The sequence below is a fragment of the Hylaeus volcanicus genome, chromosome 2, assembly GCF_026283585.1.
Source record: "Hylaeus volcanicus isolate JK05 chromosome 2, UHH_iyHylVolc1.0_haploid, whole genome shotgun sequence".
NCBI lineage: Eukaryota > Metazoa > Arthropoda > Insecta > Hymenoptera > Colletidae > Hylaeus > Hylaeus volcanicus.
Genome location: NC_071977.1, coordinates 30,814,395 through 30,820,835, shown reverse-complemented (window position 1 = coordinate 30,820,835; position 6,441 = coordinate 30,814,395). Strand labels below are relative to the sequence as shown.

The window sequence follows — 6,441 nt, the reverse complement described above, 5'->3', positions numbered from 1 at the left end:
GTGAGAAAGTGGTTTCAGAAGTTGGAGGTTATTCAAGGATCCGAGATCGAAGAGAAAAGCATGGGTCAGTTAGAAACCTTAATCTGGGGTTTCATGGTTAACTCTTTGCACTCGAGATTTGCTAAGCTTAGATTAACATCGAAAATGATATCCTTAATTTGAGATTTGAGAATCGGGTCACCTTTGCCTCAACGATAATCGTTTTATTGACACTGTGAGTTTTAAAGAAATTAAACCTAAAGAGAACCTAGTGGTGACTCGAGTCACCTCTCGAGTCACCTTCTCTTAACAGAGAAGAGGATTACGAACTAAAAATGATTTTAGAAAAAAGAGGTCTAGCGAACTCACGAAGCCAACGAAACAATGAGTTGCTGAAATAACTCAGGATTAATCCAAGCCCGACTTTTGAGTGAAAAATAAGAAGAGGATGTTACGAGAAGAGGTCTAGCGAAGGCGAGAAGACAATACACAAGAGTATTGGGATTTAAGGGTCTTGGCACGTTGACTCTTCAGCGACGAGGAAGATCCGCGTGAATCGAGTTACTGGTAACTCGATGTTATTCAGAATAATCCCACTCCTGTATGAAGTCTCACTAGAGATTGCGACCTTAACCTTTTATTAATATAGTGAATTCTTTTCGTGATTATTTGTACACACATCAAATACTTGGACACGTCCACGACACATGATCTGCACCTATAAAGATCACTCGTATTCATACCACTCGCCAGTACATCAAATTGTACTGCAAAACACATCCATAATTCATCAACAGCCTTGGTATCGCCAACTATTCAAAGTTGAAAGAGTAACTGGTAGAATTGGGGTAAGAATCTTAAAATAACTCCAGGGCCCAAAGACTTTAGACTACAGGATGCCAAGAAATCAGTCTAAGATGCTAGAATACCGAGCTTTTAAGGCCTTCGAACTTCAAAGCCTCGATTACTTACTAAAACGTAGGTCCCAAAAATTCAGGATTTCTAACAGATTGAACTGGAGTAAGAATCTCAAGATAACTTCTCGAGATAACTTCTCAAGACTTTAGACTACAGGATGTCACGAAATCAATCTGAGATGCTCCAATCAATCTAAGATGCTTAAATTTTGAAGGTCTTAGCACTTGAAAGCCCCGGTACTCAAAAGTATATCCCAAAAATCGAAGATATCGATACCTCCATCTCCTAAATAACCAATTGTGGTCCCTCGTTTCGGACCCATGGATCGTGAACTCTAGAAGACGCCATAAAATTGTTCCACGAAATTGTGCAGACCATGAAACCACCTGGAGCCGGTCCACGTGGATTGTACACCCTTGGAGCATCGAAACCAAGCGACGGGAACTCAAGGACCACGTACTCTGCACCAACTCTTAGAGGAGTTACATTAGAGAACGAGGAACATAGCCAATCGAACATGTCATCGAAACAGGCTCGAATGACAACTCTACGATCGTCAGGGGGCCACAACGCGGTCGTAACACCGAGGACATGATCGTATCGAGAACAGAGAACAAAAAGAAAAGTTTCCCTACCCTCCACGACTCAGATACCAGAAGCCTGCTACCCCGTGACAGTATCTCCTCAAACCAGCCTCTTCCCCCCGCGTCGTCTAAACGCTACACTGCGGACGTAACACGAACACGAGTCATCGACACCCTTACGAACACCCGCGAGACGTACCGGCGAACAGCATCGACAGATTGGTGAACGCCGTGGTGCGTGGTAGTTCAGCGGCGGTGGTCCCGCTGCTCTTGAGGTCCAGCATCTCGCAGTCCCGTGTCCCAGCGGCCGTTGGATGCACGGCGGCCTACACGGGTAGTCCTAAGTTCTGGCTAGTCACACTGGTAGCACTGTGAGAACGTCCGAATCGGTTTGACGGCCGCGTGAACGATGGATGCCTGGTCATATCAGCCTAATGGAGAATCAGCCTAGCCTAGCTCTAGCCGCAAGCCTAATCGGAAGCCTAACCGCGTACGGAGGCAACGTGTTCCTCGACGACGATTACGGCACGTTGGATCGCGACCTCGGTTGAACGATACGTGGCTGCCTGCGCGATAAGGCCGCCGATCATCTTGGCGACCCGCTCTGAGTGACACTGGCCGTTCCGTCGGGGGCTGACACCAGATCCCGTGCCCTGTCCCCGCCCACGCGTGCGTTTCTTCGTTCGAGAACGTCGTCGCAGGGGGTTGGTTCGATCGCGGGGTGGAGTAGGCGTGGCCTGACACAGGGATCTACACCCCCGTGCTTAGGGGCGGAGACCGGGCGCATGCTCCGTTCGGTCGACGGAGGAACGGACGCGGCTCGATGAAGAGGGCCGGGGCGCCTCGGGGGGTTGAAACCCCTGTCGAGGAGGCCTAGAGAGACTCACCAGGTTGCTAGGTGGCTGGCCGCGAACCTACCGGACCTCCTGCACTTACCGACCGGCGTTGTCGACGACGTAGTTTGCCCCGGTAACGACGTGCCACCGGTTCCCTTCCGGAACAAACCCTCTGTGGTAACGGCGCCCGTTTAGAGAGAATGGTCAGGGAATTTCGGCCAGTAATGGGCCAAGGTGTTTTCCATTATTCTTTCGCCGACGGGTTTCGGGATTAAGTCGCAGGTTCGCAGGGATTTGAAGGATTTTTTGTGGAGTATGTTTCGGGGCCGGGTTAATGTTTCGATGGATACGATTCCCGAGGTGAATTTTTCGGTATTTTGTTCGACGTTCATGCGTTTGAATATTACTTGGGTAATTGGGTGTTTGGGTATCGTTCGAGAGTAGGTAGTAGCAGAGTGCGAGTACTTGGATACTGGCTTGCTTGAATTTTGTAATGTTTACGTAATGGGATTGGAATAGGAGTATAGGAATTATGGTACTCGAATAGTAATATATGAATGACGATAATCGTATGATGATAGGCAAGTAGAGGTATTCGAATAGTAATGTACGAATGATGATATTCAAATAGGTTTATACGAATAGTGGTATTTAAATAGTAATATACGTGTAGTGGTACTCAAATAGTATATGCGAATGATGGTACTCGTATAATAATATACGAGTAGTGGTATTCGAATAGTAATATACGAGTAGTGGTATTCAAATAGTAACATACGAGTAGTGGTACTCAAATAATATATACGAATAGTGGTATTCGATTATTAATATACGAGTAGTGGTATTCGAATACTAATGTACGAGTAGTGGTACTCAATTAGTATATACGAATAGTGGTATTCGAATATTAATATACGAATAGTGGTATTCGAATACTAATGTACGAGTAGTGGTACTCAAATAGTATATACGAGTAGTGGTATTCGAATATTAATACACGAGTAGTGGTATTCAAATAGTAATATACGAGTAGTGGTACTCAAATAGTATATGCGAATGATGGTACTCGTATAATAATATACGAGTAGTGGTATTCGAATAGTAATATACGAGTAGTGGTACTCAAATAGTATATACGAATAGTGGTATTCGAATATTAATATACGAGTAGTGGTATTCGAATACTAATGTACGAGTAGTGGTACTCAATTAGTATATACGAATAGTGGTATTCGAATATTAATATACGAGTAGTGGTATTCGAATACTAATGTACGAGTAGTGGTATTCAATTAGTATATACGAATAGTGGTATTCGAATATTAATATACGAGTAGCGGTATTCAAATAGTAATATACGAGTAGTGGTATTCGAACAATAATATACGAATAGTGGTACTCAGATAGCAATATCCAAATTATGATATTCAAATAATAATATACGAATAGTGGTACTCAGATAGCGATATCCAAATTATGATATTCAAATAATAATATACGAATAGTATCATTAAAATAGTAACACCCTCGAACAGCAACGTTTCAACGACAAGAAAATCCGCCGTTGTTTCGATTAATTAAATAGCATCGGTAACAACGTGTTCGTTATTAAAGCACGACGGGGAACGCGCGCAACGAAAGCGGCGAAAGGAAATGTGATTGAAATTTCGAAAGCGTTGCGGCAATATTGGAAAGAGGCCGACGATATTTAACCGAGCGCGGTGGCACGTTTTAATTTGCCACATCGGCCACCGATCAACGAACTGCAGATTTCCCCTGTCAATGAATATCATTTAATGGCCCGCTATTTTCACGGGCAAATTATAATAATTACACGCGCGTGCACCGACCGCGCCCGCGTTTCAGAGAATTACGCGATGACCCCGTTATTAACGGGATTTGCATTTCGTTGCAATTACTCGGTTGTCTCTGGCCACGGCTATAACGTCCGACCGTTATTTCCATAAAATCTGCTCCGTTCCCCGAAAACATGAGGCTGTCTTAATCAATTGATTATTTACCGGAATTGCGATACCGACAAAGGAAGTTTACGATGGGGCCCGTAACGAAACAGGTTGCGCCAACGTGTTTTATATCTCGCAACCTTGCGTCCGACCGAACACGGAGAATCTGCGGTTAATTGGGAAACTTTATGGAACTTTCCCGCTTACGAATCTCGATCAATTTCACGCATTATAATTAGAGAATCGTCTAACCTTTGGTTCTTACTATTCCAGTTTCTAACATTTTTTAACTTTCACTCCGAACTTTAATCGTTACCAAATCTTCCAACTTTCGAATCTTTAGTAAAAAAATGTTTCTAAATTAATTTTGTCGAAATAGTGAAATATTTTGTTTTACAGGCGAGGCTTATTCGATATCATGGAATACAACGAGGACTCCAGGAGAGCGAAGTTGAAACTGACCACTGTGTATACGCTTCCACATCGATAGCTCTCGTTTGCCGTTTATGTCCGTGATTCACGCTACCAGGATATCCCGTACAATCGGAGCTGGGTAAGAATATCAGTCGCGACCGTGCTTGTTACGTCAATCTAACTCGCTCGATTCATCGCTGTTCCTCTATAACGTTATCCTCATTCAGCCGTGATCTCTTTATGCGCGAGACGAGCGGACTTGTGGATGAAAGTCGGTAGAACGATTGAAAAATTCGTTTCTCAGCCGTGAGTTTTGCAAAAAAGCCAATAATCCCAAACCGATAACCTTAAAATTCAAATCTTTCCATCCGCTGATTTGAAATTATTCCTAAAACTACGGGAAATGAAATTTCGCAAATTATTATTATTATTCTTATAGAATGTCGTCGCAATGACCATCAGGTTGAGACTTGGTTCATTAGAAGGTTGGTGCTTTAATGCGTCGAAACAACAAGCAGGCACATCCGTTTAAATTAGAGTTATAAACGATTGAATACAGAGGTACAGAATTAATTTCTAAATCCAATACGTACCAATTGGTGGAACTTTACCTAGTGATTTTTAATTTTCAAGTAATTTTTAAATAAAGGTAGAGAACGTTGATTATCCACAGGGAAAATGTTCTCGTAAATTTCTTAATGAACAAGAAATGATTATACCACGTTTCGTGGTAATTTCTGCGTCGATGTTTCATCGTAGTTTTTGTTAGAATTTCGTGCAAGCTGACGGAATCGACGAACGTCGAAGGCTGAAAGTGGCTAGCGCGCCCACGTCGACGGCGCCCATTAAAGGGTTTATAACCGTGATCCACGCTATCAGGACACCCTCGACCGGGATCGTGAAAAATATTTTCTAGATGAAGGAACCGAGGCGAAAAACCCTGCCGTCGAAAACTTTCCGGTATCTGCAACATTTATCGCGTCACCGTTTTCGATCTAACTTTTACGCTTCGCGCTCGATGTTTCGATAAGCTCTGTCGTATAGCGTCCTGCGATCTCCTCGGGCGAACTTACAAAACTTCGAGTACCGATGGTTCGAGCACCGAGTGGTTTCGAGTTATTTTCTTAGAAGTGGGAGACGAAATGTTTGTCAAATCCTTTTGTACGTAGAAGTACGTAGAATTTGGAGTTCTAGAATTTAGAATTTTAGAATTTTAGAAATTTAGTATTACCGATATATACCGTACGTTCGGAAGCTCGGCTGCGTTACCACGAATCTAAATATTCCGTCGTTCGAAACTCCCCGCGATCCGAAGGGTGGGGAGTCGACTGATTCCGTTGAGATTCCTAAATGGGATTTTCATTGCGAGCTTGGGACTCGAAATTTTACTGAAATCAATCTTCGTCAATGTCCCTAATCGTCGTTTCCATTACTCACATTCTGAAGCACTGCCGCGGATTAAAATCTACACTCTTGGATAACATCGAGAAACGTACTGGCCTTAGACGTTCGTTTCAACGACGCCTTTTATGCTAATACGTGTAGAATATATATGTATAAACATATAAGTGATGGAAATTACGAGTGGCTAGAGGGTTCTGGGCTCTGATATGGGGGGACCAGGAGTTCTGAGCTCAGATATGGGGGGCTAGAAAGTACTAGGCTCAGTTAGAGGAGATTAGAGTATTCTGAGCTCAGATATGGGGGGCTCTAGCGGATACTAAGCTCAGACGTGGGGGCTTGAGG

The 6,441-nt window shown here is 43.4% G+C and overlaps 1 protein-coding gene across 3 annotated transcripts in view; it reads right to left on the bottom strand.

The window, feature by feature from the left end:
* LOC128885234 (transcriptional regulator ERG homolog) overlaps positions 1-6,441 on the bottom strand; it is a 72,365-nt gene that overhangs the window by 25,751 nt on the left and 40,173 nt on the right. The window lies entirely within an intron of this gene.